This window comes from Delphinapterus leucas, chromosome 13, assembly GCF_059928025.1.
Source record: "Delphinapterus leucas isolate spDelLeu-1000000601 "Yukka" chromosome 13, BTC_Dleu_Yukka2, whole genome shotgun sequence".
Lineage (NCBI taxonomy): Eukaryota > Metazoa > Chordata > Mammalia > Artiodactyla > Monodontidae > Delphinapterus > Delphinapterus leucas.
Window position 1 is genome coordinate 89,938,673 of NC_143141.1, and position 19,091 is coordinate 89,957,763.

Consider the following 19,091-nt stretch of genomic DNA (forward strand, 5'->3'; position numbering starts at 1 on the left):
CCTTAATGAACAAGGACTCCCCGCCCCCAGTTCTTATCCAACTTCTGTTGCTGGTGACTTTCTGGAAATGTACTGCATTTCTGCTCAAGTGATGGACTGTTGGTAGGGGGGGCTGGGTGGGTGCAGGAATGCCCCAGGGGCAGGCAGTTTGCCCTTGGTGAACTCCCATCCCTAACCTGTCAGTCTGGGCCTGGACAATGGGTGCTCAGCACAAGCTCAAGCCCTTCCTCTCCCGAAAAGCTTTCCGTGAGCACCTCAACCCAACTCTGCTGCTCTCACCCCCTTCTGAAACCTATTCTATGTCGTAAGCATTTTCGCTTATCAAGCCCGGCTTCTCCCCTCTGGGCAGAGCTGGGAGTCGGTTGTCAGGCAGCAGCTTTGCAGTACAGAGTAGAGCGTAGTGTTCAGATGGTGTCCGCCAGCCTCATTGCTCCTGTGTCCTCTTTAGTCTGCTGCAAACTGGGGCACTCGGTAACTATGTGTTGGGAAGGATGATGGCTGAGGGAGGGAAAGGATGAGGGAAGAGGACTCTATCCTCACTGGCAGCTCAAGTTCTCTGCAAAAATCACTTACCCTCTTTGGGACTGATTTTTTTCTCTCATTAAAATCAACAAGGTAGACACAATGATCTTTAAGGGCTGCATGATTCTGCCCTCTTAGGGGTGGTCCTTGGAAAAGGATGATTAGTCAGTGTCGTCTGCACATGGGCCTCTCCTTTCGGGGTCCCCATGCTCACATGTTGCTTTGGTTTGTGCTTTCACTGTGTATGATGGACTGCATGCCCTTTTGTTCCTTTCCTCCAAGCCTGTGCACGCACACGCATGCGCGCGCACACACACACACACACACACACACACACACACACACACACATCCCTGAGACTGAATGAAAGGAGAGGGGCCCAGGGCCACACGTCCCACTGGTCCTCAACTCCCCTGAGAAATCCAGCTTATCAATTATTTTCTTTCATGGATTGTGACTTTGGTGTTGCAGCTAAGAAGGCATCACTATACTCAAGACCATCTATGTTTTCTCCTATGTTATCCTCTAGGAATTTTAGTTTTGTGTTTTACATTTAGGTCCATTTTGAGTTAATTTTTGTGGAGAGTGTAAGGTCTGTGTCTAGATTCATTTTTTTACATGTGATGTCCAGTTGTTCCAACATCATTTGTTGTAAAGACTAACTTTTGTTCCACTGAATCACCTTTGCTCCTTTGTTAAAGATCAGTTGACCGTATTGAGCCCAGAGTCTACTTCTGGGCTCTCTATTCATTCTGCTGACCTATAACTCTTTCACCTGACCACACCATTATAACTACTGAAACTTTATAGTCGGTCTTGACGTTGGGAAGTATCAGTTTTCTGACCTTACTCTTCTCCTTCAATATTGTATTGGCTATTCTGTGTCTTTTGCATCTCCATATAAACTTCAGAATCAATTTGTTGAGAGACATAAAATAACTAGCTGATATTTTTTAATGGGATTGCATTAAATCTATAGATAAATTTGAGAAGAGCTGACATCTTGAGAATATTTAGTCTTCTTATCCATGAACATGGAATATCTCTCCACTTATTTGGTTCTCTGATTTATTTCATTGCTCTTGTAGTTTTCCTCATCTAGATTTTGTATGTATTTAATTAGATGTATATCTAAATATTTAATTTTTGGTTGTTAATATAAGTGATAATGCATTTTTAATTTCAAATTCCACTTGTCCACTGCTGGTACTTTAATGATTGACTTTTGTATATTAATCTTGTATCCTACCAGCTTACTATTATTGCATATTAGTTTCAGGAGTTTTTTGCCTGTTCTTTCAGATTTTAGATAATCATGTCATATGTGAACAAAGGCAGATTAATTTCTTCCTTCTTGATCTGTATACCATTTGTTGTCTTTTCTTCTCTTATTGCATTAGGTAGGACTTCAGTACACAGTTGGAAAAGAATTGTGAGAGAGACATCTTTTCCTGATCTTGGTGAGAAACTTCTAGTTTCTCACCATTATGTATGATGTTAGCTGTCGGTTTTTTATAGCTGTTAGAATTCAGCTTTTACCTCTTCTGTTTTTTTTCCCTTCCCTCTTATCAATCTTCTCCTTTCCCAGAAATGCATCTAAGTGCTTCTTCCTTCCCAGACCTTTCTTTAGAGTACAATCAGCTTGGACTCTCTCTGAAGCTTTCCCTACATCAGTACAATGAAAATCCAGCCTTCACCAAATGGAATTGTGAATCAGTTAGGTCTGGTTGGCCCAGCTGTCCCTGGACTGATGAGCCTGGGGTCCTTTCTGAGCCACATTGTGAAGAATGAGGTTGTGTTCCTTTGAGCCCACTCATAGTGTACTTACCCATGATGTACATTTTTACAAATGGAAATCCGTCATGGATAATTGGAGCCTCTCTGCTTACCAGAATATTTAATTAATCCAGTCACCCATTTCCAATCTATGGGAGATGAATGGAAGTTTCCTTGTATTTGAATGAAGTGCTTTATTTATACAGCCATCTGTTCCAGTAAGAGAGTGTCCCATGAAGCCCACACAACTTTGGCACTGCTGCTAGTTTTATTCAGCTCTGGTTATTTGCCTTCAAAGTACCAAGAGCAGAGGCCTGAGCTATAGGAGAAAAAACCAAAACAAACCTAAAAAACAATGGTGAAAGTGTGGTTGTCTTCCTCTGTAATTGTTTGCTTGTGTGTGTGTGTGCGTGTGCGTGTTTATCACAGAAGGGAAAATGGTATTTAAGTATTCATGGGTACCTAAGGAATTAGCACACAGAGAGAATTTGAAAATACTTTTTCAGCTCTGTCCTAGTTGAGGCTAAAATGAAGCAGCATGTGTCTACAGATAGTAATTCACCAATTGCACCCATTTTATCTTTAACATGTTGTGGGTAATCTGGGGGTCTGCAAAAGCCTGAACCAGAGTGATGTCTCTCAGATCTCAGTTCCTGAGTTCTCTTCTCTTGACTTTGGTTTCTTAATAGGTTTCTTTTTTACTTTAAGAAAAAAAAATAAGTGGAGAGAGTTAGTTTCTCTGAATATGCTCTTGCTATGTTTTGTTTCCATTTTTCATACTTGGGTGTTTTCAAGGGGGTCACTTTGGTGTTGTCCAGATTTATAACTTCATTGTCAATATGCCTTTCATTTCCAAATTGCAATATCACAGCACCATTGTCATCCCCTCCCCCCTTTCTCTTCCCTCCCCCTCACTCTCATACATACTCACTCACGTACAGGCTTGTGGGCCAGTGCAAAAGTAGTCTCTCAATCAAATGGGTACTTTTTCCTGATATGAGTAATGAATTATACATGTTTTGTATTTCAGCCATTCTCAGACTCTCTCAGCCCAGGATTGGTTTGGATAATAGCCCAGCAATTTTCTTGAATAGCTTCATGAAAAAGTCCCATAAAGGTCAAAATATTTTTTTCCCTATTAACACTTCAAAAAACCCAATTAATTGACTCAAAATGCTTCAGGGAGGAAAATCTTTTCCCAATTATGACAAGCTCTGTTTTAAATAGGAATTTAAATCCTTTTTTTCTGTAGAAACTTGAAGGTGAGGTTGCTTTCCTAGATCCTAGACTTCTTTCACAAGGCTGAAAATATAAACAAATCCAATGAGATTCATATGCACAGACTGCAACATGGGGGGTCAGGGGTCTGTGAGTCTCTAACCAGGTCAGAAGGTCGAGACTTGAGAGGGAGAGAGAAGGGGTCGGAGTGGGGAGGGGAGGAAGAGGGGGAGAGTCAGAGACTAGCCCACCATCTGTTCCCCAATCCTCTACCAACAACTTTGCCCACTACACCCAGCTTAACTATAAACCAGTAACTGTGACATAGGGACTGAAGACCCTTTAAACCGGGTCCAGTGAGCAGGAAAGAAGGGTCTCTCTTGCATGTTATCCGAAACCTTTCTGTCAGCAGGAGTGACCAGGAAACTCATCTGTGGCTTTATCTGCTTTTGTGCACACAATAAAGAGCATCCTACTTGAGGAAACAGAAAACACTGATGAATCCTACTTAATAGGGCCAGATACTTCAGAGGAGGGGAAAAAAAAAAGCCCGGCATTTAGCATGTATTATTTCAGAAGGAGATTTTGCTTTCTCCTCTCATTTTTATATTGAAAAGCAGGGAGAAGCCGCCGCATGGCACCTGCTCCACCCCCATTTCTTTAATTCTGGCCTTTGTGTCTAGGGATTGGTTGGGGATGGACTTGCCAGTGAGATAATCACAGCTTGTCTGGGTGGGCAAGCTGAGGAGCTGGCTGTTAACCCCACAAATGCCAGAGGACTGAGGGATCAAGCCAGAGAAATGTATCCTTGTCAATATCCTTAGAATCAGCTAAAGAAGGGAGAACAGGCAGGTTCCATACAGAATGATTTTCACATGTGAAATTAATTACATTTCTGTTTCTAAAAACAATATTTGTTTATTATGTTACACTCAAGGAAAAAACAGGAAAAACAGGAGAAAAAAACTCATAATCCCACCATCCATTGGCAAATGTTAATTATGGTGGTTAATGTAATTATCATTGATTATATTTAATAATATAGGTAAGTTAGGGAGCACTGTGCATAGAGCTAACCTGTACTTCCTACAACTGCCCCAGAATATTTTATTGTTCTCTTCATTTGAACAATGAGGAAAGCTTTTGTATATTCCTTTCAAGTTCTTTTTCTGTGGGTACTTAAGTGTACTTAGGTTATGTTTATGCAATCTTACAGTCTTCTTTTTCCACTTGACAACGTGAAAAACTCCATATTTCTACACACCGCAGTTTTAAATTATATAACTGTAGGGGCAACATGAGATACTTACCCATTTCTCTATTTTTAGATAATATGTATTTGCAAAAATTTTTTTCTTGCAAATAAGATAGCATTATGGATATCTTTTGGGTACAAAGTTAATTATTCCTTAGACCAGACTGCCAAAAGTTTCCCAGTCACTGAGCACTTTTGAGGCTCTTAATACATATGTCAATTAGTTATGGAGGAAGATTATAGCAGGTCACCTCTGCTGGTATCCTCTGAAACCATGGCCTTGAAGCAACCTTGCCAGCACTGAACAAAGGACTTCTGCTCAGGTGATCATAGCATATCTAAGCCAGTTGCATACATTTGATTTTCTCCAACCCACCCACCAGGGTGCAGGAAACACCCTTAGCTAATCCTAAAAAAAACTGAGCTTTAACTGGTTATTATTTCCTGCAATTGGGTGAATTATTTCTATAGATTTATGTGTTTGAAGTATTGCATTTTAAAAAATACTTATGCACTTTAACTTGAACAGTGAATGTGTTTTCTATTCCCTGAAAAGGAAACAGAGGTATGCACAGTGCTTATTTGATCTACTCACTTTCTCACCCTACATGTAGGCATGAATGTTTAGGAGTTTGCAACTTACCCACATTCCTCTGTATGCTTGTTATCTTATTTTCTGAAAGAAATCTCACCAATGGTTCATCTATGACAAGGAGAATGACAGATAGGATTTTACGTCTTTCTTCCTTGTTGAACATCCCAAGGTGGAATGTTCATATTCTGGCAGGTCTGTGGCCATCTAGACATCATTGGTGAGCTGAAGATATGCTTGTGTGTGCGGGAAAGGTTCTGGGGAAGCCACGTGGACCTGGGGAAGCCTTGGTGGGTCTGGGGATATCGTGATGGATCTGGGAAAGGCATGGTGGGTCTGGGGAAGCTGTAGTGGATCTGGGGAAGCTGTGGTAGCTAGCGGGTTGGGGAGCTATGATGTATTTACCTTTCTGTAGAGTAAAATTTCAAAACTGAGTAGCTAATGGTTTTGTAAATAGGTTCTCAGAAGGCAGATGAAGGAAGATAAAGGGAAAATAAGCTCTCTCAACATCATCTTGTATGTTAGTAAAGGTATCTTATTGCCATTACTTTGTTTTGTTTTCCTCACAGAACTGCTGGATACCTTTTTCCTTTTCTGGGAACTGTTTTGGTAATCTTGGAAGTTTCTTCAGCACAAACTCTGAATAATCCATTTGTATTAGAATCACTTCTCTTTAACCTGTTTTGAATATTATAGATTGTTCTCCATTCTGATTATTTCATTTCTCTTGTGGTAAATTTAGTGACAACAGCACTTGCTTGGGAATCTGTGTTCAAGTCTCCATGTCGGCAATTCACTTCTCCTTTGGGGCTTTGGTTTTCAAGGTTTCCCAAACTTGGCCAGTCGTATGAGCTGACTATTAAAAATACATCTGTAAGACCATTTTCCAGGAAAATCTGATTAGTGATTCTGGAGAGGATGCTTAAGTACATGAGTCAATAGGACGATTACCAAATTTAGGGAATCGTAGAATAATGAGACAGTTGCCTAAGTGTGGTAAGGGCTTCCCCTGGACTTATTAGAAATGCAGAGTCTCGGGCCCCACCCCAGACCTGCTGATCCAGAAAATGCACTTTAACAAGATCCTAGGTGATTTATAGGACACAAAATTTTGAGAAGCATGGGGCTAGATGAGCTCTAAATTCCCTTCCATCTCAAAAATACAGTAATTCTGAGTGTTCCTTCCATATTCCAATGCTATTCCCAGCTCTTTTCCTATTCTTCTTTCCCTGATATGCTGAAGAACATTTTCTCTGTGTTATGTAGATATTCTATATAGTGAATTTCCAATATCTCTGCAAGGGGCTTCATATGTCAAAGGGAATTGGGACTCAGGGGGTTAAACACAAAACACATTACCATAGGACAGCTGCCAGGGCATCACATTCTGAAATCTGATAAATGAAAAATGGGCCTGGTATCAAATTTAATCACATTTGTATTCAGATGTTGTTGAGAGCAGACACTGATTTATGAACTAGCAACAGACACCAGATTTCCTGCCTATGTTATATACATATGAATGGGTGGATGGATGGATAGATAAACAGACAATGAGATTATGTTACAAATTACATGGCACTAGACGTGTTTATAACCTAGATCTCATCAAACTGATATTAAAAAATACTACAGATATATTTTTTTTCCTGGGCAGTGGCTGTTGGTTTCCTTTCACCCTGAAAAACAGATCACTTTCAAAGGCTATTCTTGCTTCAGTGTGTGCAGTGTGGAAAATGCTTCTGCTGTGCTCCATGGCTGTGTCTTATTTGTTCACAGAGAATATTCCTGATGGGATGGAAAGGGAAAGAAGAATGCTTAAGGCATTGCTGCATTCTGTTGCACACACCCCTTCTCCCGCACAACTCCATTAAAATATCACCAGTGCAAAGGGCGGCTGCATACATCTGGGGCTCCATGCTAAGACCAAGGCTTTCAGAGGAGCTGTGAGGTGCTGAGGCTAAAGGGGGGAACGTTCAACATGGATTACTAATGAAGAAGTTAGGCAACTTCACTCTCAGCCGGGGGGCGTAGGAAGAACTAGGTTCAGTGATTCTGCAATGTTGACAATTTCAAAAATAAATCATGTGGATGATAAGACAATTTTACAGCATGTCATTGTTTAATGTCACCAAACACATCTAGCCCTCTTTGAAGTGACAATGCTCTCTGTCTATGCCTTTTCATTGCAGATACTTCTCAAATTTAGCAAATATGGCCAAATTTTATTCTTCTTTCAGTGGTCACATAGATATACTAGTTCACTTTCAACAAATGTTTAGTGAGACCTTCTCTTGTGCTGTGCACAGGAAAAATAGAAATAGATGCCCCCTTGATTGGCATTAAAAAAAAAAAAACCAGCAACTCAGTAGCTAGGGACAAGTCAGATAAACATAGACAATTTCAATATAATTAAGAGAAGTAATTGTACAGGGAGCTAGATCAGCCAAGAGAAAGCATACCTAAATCAGACTGGGAAGGTACCAGCCAAGGATTCCTGGAAGAGGTGTCACTGAATGGAGTCCTGAAGAATGATGTATCTCCCACTTATCCTTGAAGAGACAGGAGGGTTGTCATTCCTGGTGGAGAAATATTGATGCAGTAGGCATTCCCAGTGTTGGAAGCCATGGAGGCTGGGAAAAGCATGACAGTCAAGGGATAGTAAACAGCTGCAATATGACTGAAATAAAACTGTGCTCTGGATGCCAAGAGACAGGGTGAAAAGATTGGCAAAGCAACAGTTACTGTAATGTGGCCTCAAGAGGTCAAGGTATACTCTTTTGGGAAAAAAAAAAAAATCACAGTGGTCACCACCTGAACAAATGGACAGGTGTGATGGGAAAGCTAAGGAATGGGAACAATTCAGAGACCCAAGGGCAATGAGGACTTCAACTGACAAGGAATATTTTGAGAGAAGGACTTGAATTTGAGTAGTTTCGGGTCTGGATGTGGAAGATATTCAGGATCAAATGGCTGATGAAGAAAAGAGGATTTTATAAAAGGGACTGCTCCTTGGAATTCTATCTAGGTAATAATGCCCTTTACTGAGACAGAACATCTAGAAGAAGGAGTTTACTTTGTTTTTAATTTGATTTGTTTTGGGTGGAACTGGGGGGAAGACAGGGTACTCCTTTGAGGTGGGGTGGAAGTGACATTAATTGAAACCTCCCCTTCCCTAAGGAGCTTCCCCTAACAATCTGAGCTAGAAAGCAATCTCCTATTGTGCTGCTTTAGGAAATAGAGTGTGTGTTACCCATTGAGAATCCATTACCACTGTGAATTTTTTTTCTGTTTTCATGTGTTGTCTTATCTTCTTAATTAAATTATCTTCTCGAGGGGAGGAACCATGCCTTATTCCTGTTGGATCATTCACAGAGCCTGAAGCATTGTGCTGCATGTAGAAAACGTTGGTTGATGTTTGTTAATTGACTTGTTGGATTTTTTTTTCACGGAACCCATGCCCAAGAAGGAGCCAAACTCCCAGTTAGGAAGCCATCTGGCAAAACCTGCTTGAGAGAACACTGCTTGACTGTCACATCTTAGAGGTCTTCTTAAAATAGCTCACATTTATTGAACATATTACTATGTGCCAGGCATTTTGCTGAGCCCTTTATATATGTATATATCATCTCATGTCATTTTCAAAACAATCTTGTGATACAAATGCTATAAATAGTCCCATTTTAACACTGAGAAAAATGAGGTTCAGAGAGATCAAGCCATTTCTTGAGGTCAGCGAGTTGCAGACTTGAGTCAGTCTAGGCTTCTGGGTCTACCAACTTCAATGTCCATGAAACTTGTCCACAGCTAGAAAGAACGTAATGTACTCTTGGTTTCTCTCTCCAGCCCTTTCTCTACTATCTAAACAACTGATACACTAGGATGAGACATGCAAGACTTATCCACAGGTGCCTGTTCAGAGCTGGAGCCAGGGTTAGACCCTGGATCTTGTGGCACTGCACTTGCTACTCTGCTACGCTGGTTTTAAGACAAATCTATAGAACCAAACTTTTTGCTGGGCACTATAGGTCATAGAAAGAAATTAAAGGCCTGCTCTTTGACTCCAAAGGCCATACAAACTAGTTTGGGATGCAGGACAGAACTTAATAAAGTAAAATACTGGAGTATAGCAACCTTGGTAAGACCCTTACAGATAACAAACTGTAGGAAGGACGGTTTGACACAGTGGATATTTGTCCTTCAGAAAATATGCGAAGGTAGTGATTCTTTCTTCAGATGTGCATATCAAGATCAGTTGATAGATCCTTACAGAGACAGATTTTTAGACCCTATCACTTATTAGTACGTGGTTAGTAATAGATATTTCAGCAACTGAAGTTGCCAGAAGTGGCAGTTGTGGGTGCATGAGTTAGTGCAAGTTTCGCCGCCACTGTTCTTCAAGCTGAGGCTGGATGACAAGGTTGCTAAGATACAAGAAGGAATTGCTGTATCAGGTAGTGGGGTGTGGGGAGGTTGGAAGATTGGGCTGGATGACCTCTTCAGCATTGTGCTCTTGGTTCTTTCTAAGTGTTTGATTTGTTGCTACAAAGCTTAGTGACCTAATTCACAGTTCTTCTCTGAAATGGTTCTTACACACATGAGCCCACTTCCTGTGGTAGGTGGATCTGGAAAACATTTTCCCCCATTTCAGTTGGCCCTGGATTTGAACCTCACATGGGTCTCACTCAGGCTTTCCATATCATGGCCAGAACTACATGCCTATCTATAAAGAGAAGGCATAGAATCTCTGTAGAACATGAAGTTAGCCCTTTTGTATTCCAAGACGTTCCTTCTTCCCACTGGAGAAAATTGGTTAGGACTAGGATGTAACAACCCTGCCATATCGCCTCAAAATTTAAATTATAGTGTGTATAACAATTCAGGTCCATTTAGAATATTTTGCTATTCTTAAAGCCTGTGAGAAGACAAATCTGCCTCAAAACCCTCCTAATCATCACAGATAGTTCACAAAGTCTTTATTGGTGACTCAAATGTGTGTCATTGAAAGTCAAGCTTGGATGAAGCAAGAGTGAAGAGTCATTCTTGCCGTTCGTGAGACCAACCACAATTTCAGCAGTCAAGTGTAAGACAAGACCTTAAGGTGTGTTTTACAAGCTCTGTGGGCCACAGAGAAGTTGGATTTCTTGTTGGATTCAGCTCTAAGTGTGGCATGCATGGGCTGGGATGATAAGGCAATGGGCAGAGAGAACAGGTGTCCTTACGAGGTCAAGTTGTGAGGTCGGATTGTTGGATCTGAATTCCAACTCCGCCCACTTATTCCTGGGACTCTGGGCAAGTCATTTTGTTCCTCCTTGACTCCTATTGGAAGTAAAATATCTAATCGGCTGAAATAACCCTAAAATAGTTCCTAAACTTATTGTGAGGATTAAATGAACCAACACTCTCTAAACTTTTAAGATACAGCCTGGCCTTAAAAATAAGTACTCAGTCAATGTGAGCTTTTATTACAATAGCAATTACAATGATTATTCCTGGAAGTAGAAATAAGGGGGAAATCACTAGAATAGGAGGAAAGGAAGAAAAAGAAAGAACTAGGTGAGGACATTTGGGAGACATTAATTTTACTCTAGACTGTTGTCTAAACCAGACTGTAGATTCTTGAGATGATGTCTTTCATGCTGGGCAGGATTTGTTTGCTCTCAGCACGTGCTAAAATGCAGAGATGCAGGGCTGGTTGATATGTAGAGCTCCAGCTGAAACCAAGATCACTGTGTGCTGACACCTGAAGTTCCTAAGGTTAGTTTGATTACTATGTTCCATGTGGAAGTCCCATAGTGTGGAGCCCTGGTCTTCTAAATCCAGTCCCTGTTTTGTTGAGAATTCACCATCTGGCTGTGTATGGCCTGGCTTCCAATTACAACCACAACAGATAGCATGACTCCCTTCAGCATGCTCCCAGAAAGCCCTGCTCTCTTGGAAGTTGTTTAAGATCCATCTTCTGAAACATTAGAGGAGGGGAAACCTTTTCACAGTTGGGGCCAGGGAGGGCTGCTAGTGGATACAATACTCCATCTCAAACCATGGATCTGCAAAACCTCTTGCTCATTCCAGAACTGCATATAAAACGGTATCTGAACTAGCATAAAATTGCCTATAGAATTTTTTTTATCATCCTTTTATCATTTTCTTCAGTACCAACCAGATACCCCAGATGCGACATCTTAAGACCTCAGCTGAGTGACAGCCCATGAGGAAATATGACACAGCTAGTGTGGGGAGCAGGTGGTGGCTCTTGTTCCCATACCCTTGAGGACACATGCTCATGCACAGAACTTCCCAACACACTTTCTCAAATGGGACCACCCCGTCCTCCAATTCCAGCCCTTTCTCTCTTTTGAACTTACACTAGAGAAAACCCAACCCCAAGCAGCATTTTGTAGATGAACAGGTGCCTCTAGCTTAAAAGATCTTTTAATATAACTTTTAATCTTTTATGTGGTTTTGAAATTTTTGAAATTAATGAGTCTAGAATGCTTTCTCTACATGCACACTTCACAGATTTTTATTTTATCCTAGGATCTTCCTGGACCTCTTGAATTAGTGGTATTTAGTGGGATGAAAAGTCAGGATCCTGCTTCTAGCTCTGCCACCGCTTGCTATGTGATCACGGAAAAATGACTTTCCCTCTCTGTTTTGGCTTTTTATTTAAGAAGCAAAGTCATTGCATAAGATAATTTCTTCACCCTTTCTGGCTAAAGTTTTCCACTTTTCTATTATTTAAACTGCATATTCTGTGCCAGAAGACCCTCTCTCAAGGATAGGCAAGCAAGAAAATACAGAAAGAACATCAGTGCCTCACTTTCCTGCCTACCTAAATTCTCTCTCATTTCACTCAATTACATGGCAGTTGTATTATGGCTTAGTAATAAGAAAAAAATGTGAGCTACTAATATCTTAATAAAGTTATTATGAAGGTTCGGCTCATTGGAAACTTAGAGAAGTACCAATAGGAATTGAAATGACACATAATAGAAAATGACATGCTTAACTGGACATGTTTCTGAGAACTAGATATAATAAATTTGAAGTCTTCCTAGGATAAAGAAAAAGTGTCTAATTCTGTAAAATTCAGGGTATGGACTAGAAGGTTCATTTGTTTTATGTATCCTGTGAGCACTGGTGATGTTGGAGCTCAGCTAAAAATAAAAGTCCTTGGGCATCACACAGGCCAATACTCATCAGTTTTAGAATCCAGATTGAAGAGTCTTATTTTAAAAAAGGCTTTTCATGAGCAAAATGTATAAAGTTGCAGCATTTATTCAACTCAGCTGGAGAACCTCTGAGATGAAGCCAATATGTTTCCTGCACGTGACCTTGGCTCACTCTGAATGTCCCCTGTGGTCCCTCACTCTCCATCAGGAAAATGACCCACCGGATGCAGGATAAGGAGGAACATGTTTCTCCAAACAACAAGCACTTACATATTCTCAGCTTTCTAGAAAAGTGTGGAATTACCAGCGTAGAATTGCACTGCTCATTTTTAAGGGTCTGTTTGTTGGCTTTAAGCAGTCATGGCTTCTCTACTCCAAATTTTTAAAAAGGAGGGTAAAATATTATATATATATATATATATATATATATATATATAGAGAGAGAGAGAGAGAGAGAGAGAGAGAGAGAGAGAGAGACAATATAAAATCATGTATAGTTTTTATTTTCCATACTATTTAGTGGAAAGACAGGCAAATGCATTAGTGAATGCAAAGAAGTAGGAGAAGTTTATAACAACTTTGTTCCTTTGGGTATTATGTAAACCCATAATCATTTAAATCACCGAATGAGTAGAGAAAAACTTTCTGAAACAGGCGATATTTGCTTAGAGTTGAAATAGGAGTAGGCATTTGAAAAAAGACTTTCCTGTTGTGAGAACAGCCTGTGTAAAAGAAAAACAAGAAACAGTAAATATTTAAGCAAGACAGGAGGGAAATGATGCATGCAGGCAGCAAGACCAGGATAGGATCTGTTTGCAAAGCTAATTGCTAAGCTTAAGTGTATGGATGTAATACTTAGAGTGGATGTGAAGTAGAAGAGAGGGGCAAGTGGTGGATTTTCAGCAGAGGTGAAACATGATTATTTATGCTGTTCAGACAGACCACTCTGACAACATTTTCTGGGATGTATTTGTAGGGGGGATCGCTTAGAAGTGGTAGGCATATAGAAGGCTATTAGTACCAATGATCTGTGAGTAACATGATGAGAGCCTGGATGTAGGCAGTAGCAGTGACATTGGTGCAATAAAAAGTGGAAACCATTCTCAAGAAACTTTGAGAAGGTAGAATGGATAAGACATGGTGACCATGTGAACATGGGGCTATTAGGTGAAATGTAATTGTGGAAAAAGAGCAGGCAGGTAATGCTCAGAAGTGCTGATGGATATTCAGGGAACATTCAATTGTCTTGGATCGTCATGGACACCAAAGCAAAGATGCATAAGTATGGAGCAGAGAATCCTTACTTTTCATCCATTGCCACTTTAGGGTTGATGAGCATCCTTTATTTATGATCACAGTTCATTGTGAGAAAGCAAATAAAACTACCTTCCAAGAGAAGCCTTTGGTTCAGCTATTGTAGATTGGCTGAGGGTTAGTTTTGGTCACTGGATGATTGCCTGGGCCAGTTGGATCTCTTTGACCCAATGGGTGATTGTCTTATTCACCCCTTTATAATCATGCCTGGCCAGTTCTGGATGCATAAGATTTATTCAATAAATATTTGCTTAATGAATTCATTAAATATGCTCACAGACCCTCTGTTCTAAACCAGGGAATTATGGACTCCATTATTGTACTAAGGTATAGTTCTCTCCATAGAACTGGAGATGCTTATCAAGTTATATTTGAGAACTCATCTTCCTGACTCATCTCATCAGCCCATGTTTTAAAAGTTAGAAAATTAGAATTAATAATATTTGCTTCTTAAAAATTAGAATAAATATTTGCTTTGAGGTCCAGCATTTTTCTTGAGCTCATTTTATTTTTCCCATATGCCAAGCTTTGCTCTCCAGTTGAAACCTTATAGTAGTAGTTTTTCCTGCCTCACTTCACCCCAAATCTTTCCTTCATTCTCACATAGCCAGAGAACATCTTGGGAAAAACATCCACAAAGAAGAAAGAGAAGTAGAACAAAGTGTAAATGGCAGAAGAATGTGATGGAGGATTAAAAACAAACCCACTTCTTATTCCTTCCTGTGGTTCTGCAAAAATAGTGAATTGGACTTCTCAAGGGACAATCCTCCAACAACAGACTTTTTTTTTATTATTTTTATTTTTATGTATGTATGTATGTATGGCTGTGCTGGGTCTTCGTTTCTGTGCGAGGGCTTTCTCTAGTTGCGGCAAGTGGGGGCCACTCTTCATCGCGGGGTGCTGGCCTCTCACTATCGTGGCCTCTCTTGTTGCGGAGCACAGGCTCCAGACGCGCAGGCTCAGTAGTTGTGGCTCACGGGCTTAGCCGCTCCTCGGCATGTGGGATCCTCCCAGACCAGGGCCCGAACCCGTGTCCCCTGCATTGCCAGGCAGATTCTCAACCACTGGGCCACCAGGGAAGCTCCCCAACAACAGACTTTTTGAAGTTCAAGGGATGGGAGGGACCAAAGTCTTTAAAAATCCAAAGTTCCCCTCAGGGACAAAATGGGCCCTCCTTGCCCTGTAAGACATCATATCCTTTTTCTATTTTTTTTTTTTTAATTTAAGTTTCACTACTGATATATTAGTATCAACCCATTTTATTTAACTTTATGATGAACTGTGATATATGAATGCTGAATAAAATTGTAGAAAGTCTTTAATGATGTTATTTCCAAAGGACAGGAGTTCATCAGTGTCTTTGGTTGCTTGATTTCTGAACAAATATTTTAATTGAGGTTACCCACATTTATGAAGGTCTGATGTCTTTGCAGGACCCAGTACCAAAACATAAACTCAGTAGGGATCAGCCCTGGATTCATGGTTGGAACACCAGGATTCCAGTTGTGTTTCTATTTTAACTACCAATGTGACCTTGAGAAAATCACCGAAGCCCTGTTGGATTTTTAAAAGATTAGATTATACAGATTAGATAGTATTAACATCTTTTCAACTTCAGGGTCTGTATAGCTCCATTAAATTTGTGATGCGTTAGTTCTTTTTTGGAATGGCTGCTAGAAAGGATGTGGGATTTTGACTAAGGAAATAAGGTTTCATGAGAAACGTTAGAGAAAAATTTCAAGGGAAGCCAGAACTAGATATAAATTTAAATGGCAGTCTAAATGAAAGGCATTTCTCACATTTATGCTTTTTTATTAGGGTTGTGGTGAGATTAAACGAAGAGAAGAAAAGCATTTTGATGTACAGAAAATGCAACTTTTTTACAAAATATAAACTATGTCACTATTAACAATCCTTTGAATTTTGGCGCTCTTGTTTTATTCTTCATTCATGTCTGACATAATCCCTCTTCAATCAATAATAACCCAAATTACCAAATTTTAGTGTGCCAGGTTTATCTCTGTCTATTTTTTAAAGAACCTGGGGATTTGATTACCACATGCACAAATGGTACAATTTGTGAGTTGCAACTATTTTCATTATTTTGAAAAGAAAAAAATTAAAAAAATGATGTTGGATTTAGAAACAGAAGATAAGCTTTTTCTCTTGGGAACTAGAATCAGAGAAGTTTTGACCAAATGGGTTGGGGAGAAATAAAGCCACAAATAAGAAAACTAGAGTCTGAGAACTAATGTCTGATTTGGATACATGTATATATAGAGGTAATATGGCTTGGCATGAAGTTGTCATATGCTGAATGAGGCTATATATCCCATGAATGGGGTGGGAGTTTGGGAAAAATCTGTTCATGCTATCCAAATAGATTAGATAGCAGCTTTGCAAAACCTTTCTCACCTCCTATAACCTCTACTCTAAATCTTTGGGATTATGGTGATAACCCAGAATCTGTGATTAAAATAGTAGAGAAATATTTTTAAAAAGTATTAGCTGGAGAACGAGTCAGATAAAGACATCCAAAGTGATCTAAGTAGGCATATTGTTTAAATCAATAACCAAATTTACAAGGGTGACATTAGAATTGTGGAGGAAAAGATGTTAAGCAATTTTTAATAAGAGAGGGGCTGTAAATGGAGATCAATAGTAGGATACTCATTATTATTTTAAAAGTAATAAACTCCATTGTTAATATCTTTATTGAGTAGCATGTCTTTGCTGTTTTTGTAAATATAATAAAATACATGGATTTATATAGGTTCCCTCAAACATTCCCCACCACTGCTTTACTAATAAGTTCTGCAAATTTTGTTACTATGTGAATTTTGGTCAGACTAATAAGGGACTGATTCTATTCTGTGGCCCTAAAGAAGGGTGTTGCTTCCTGTGAGACCCATAAATCTGCCACCTGACAGGTAGTTTCAAGTGCTGTTATGACTTTGTTTATTTATTGCTTGTTTGTTTGTTTGATTTCACTTTTTATTTTATTTCATTTTACCAATGTCATTGGGGAAAATGAGATTAAAATGAAAGGCAAATTCTTTCTCCAAATACTTTACCCTGAAGATTTGTATATAAGTTCTATTGAATTATTTCTGTACTGAAAACTGAAGTAAAATATAATGAATGATTATTTATGAAAAGATAAAAAGAACTAAAGAATTCAGCATATATCGTTCTGGAGATTAGATAGGAAATGCAGAGGGAAGTTTTTATAAATAGGCTTTGTAGAGAGAAGCAAGCGTGGGCCTTATAAACATCTATCAGAGAGAACCCAGACTCAAATATAAAAGTAAACACTTATGTGGGCCTCCTGAATAATAGTCTGAAAGTTCCATTTTGACTTGAAAATTGGCCCACGAGGCTCTGAATTTACGAGTTGTTATCCTGCCTCTAAAACATATACTGTAGAAAATAGTATCGCAGATTGAAATGTGGTCCTACCCACACAGATGTCCTGTGCTGAAAGGCTCTAACATACCTTCAACTTGAAACAGAACATCCTGAGATTGCCATGGCTTTCACTGAGCAGTTTTAGGCACTTGTTTTCCTCCTATTAAAACAAGTATTTTAATAACCTTTTAATCAATCATTACTCTTTCATTGATGACTATTAAAACTGCAAAATTTCTCTTTTTTGATCAATGAAAGGAAGAATTGTAGTGAAATCTTTTTAAATTGTCATTTGAGTTAATCTCTTCATTCCTTCTATTCCTAATGGAAAAATTTTGATGTTGAAAGCCAATCAGTTAAGGTTATTGGGAGTTTGTAAAGCACTGCAGTAGATGTTATATAAAACACAAAGATTAATACTTATCTAAAAGGATTACCATCTACTCAGAAAATAGAACAAAGGCAAGTTAAACAAAAGTGGGAAATCAAGGCCACATGAAATTGTAGAATTTAATTAAGGCAGGACTTTTCCCAATTACAGAGTAAAAAGATTGGCAAACCTCTCCTCGAAACAAGTCTCCTCATTTAAGGATGCATGTAAAAAAAACAATCATTTAAGGGATCTGGAAATTTTCTAGAGAAAAACAAGATGACAAATGTTTATTCATGGAAAACTGTTACAAATTTGGGTAAAATCAATAAAAGTCGATGGCCTTTTTGGCTGGGATTATTCCCATTCCTCCACCTCTAACTAGGTTGGTTGATAGAATTGGTGATGTTTTTGTGGGGTCACAGGGAGGAAGAAGGAGACTGGTCTCCCAAAGCATTATTAAATTCATTGCCAGAGGCATCAGACTTGATTTAGAGCAGAGGGTGAAAATCTATGCCCCAATAACATTGTCAGTAAAAGTAACACAATTAATAGGAAATGAATGGAAACTCTAAGGCTCTGTTACTTTGAAGCTGAGTCTCGTTGGGATGAGTGCTAGTCCAGTTGGGGACATAATGAGAAGCTTCTGAAAATAAGAGCACCCTGGAGGGCCATAGGAGCTCTCTAAACCTTGCTGGTTGACCCCAAAAGCAGGGATGTATACAGGAGAGATGCAAGAAGGCAGTCCTGGCAGAAATAAAAATCCAAGGAAGAATGGAAGATAGCCTGCGAGTTAGATGCTCATCCCTCCAGAACAGACAGATCCATTGACAGGGTCGACATTTCAGGGACTTCAGACGTGTGCAGAGCATTTCCCAGCTGATGCTTCGCCACTTAGCAATTTAGACACGGTGCTGGATACTAGATATCAAGATAAACTAAAACAAGAATTAAAAAAACAGGGGAGACATCAGCACCGCAGACAGTAAAGGAGACACATAACCAAAAAAATTCTCAGGACAAAATCATTCAATCTGGAGGTGCTACAACACTATATTACCTAAAATGTCTAGATTTCAAGAAAAAAATACAGACAAGAATTGCTGTGGTCGTGATGGTCATTGCATCTTTACTTGTGAGCTCACTAGGAGGTCCCCCTCTCCCCAGCACCACTCGACTCTTAGTTCTGAGAAGAACTCAAAGAGGAAAGGAAACGTGAGACTCCCTTTTCCCATGCTTGTTCTCTGTTGTCTGCTGGACACCCTGCTTTTGCAGCGATGGAGAGCCTCTCCCTGGAGCAGAAGAGAGAGAAACGACTGGCCTCACACCATCTCTGTTTTCCAGCAGATGCCAGAAGCTGAGGCCAGGATGATATAAAGGCAACAGAGAACACACAGTCCTCACTTGCCTCCACCCTGCCTCAGAGCAAATGTGAGACGTGATTTTATGCAAGGCTTTAAGAGG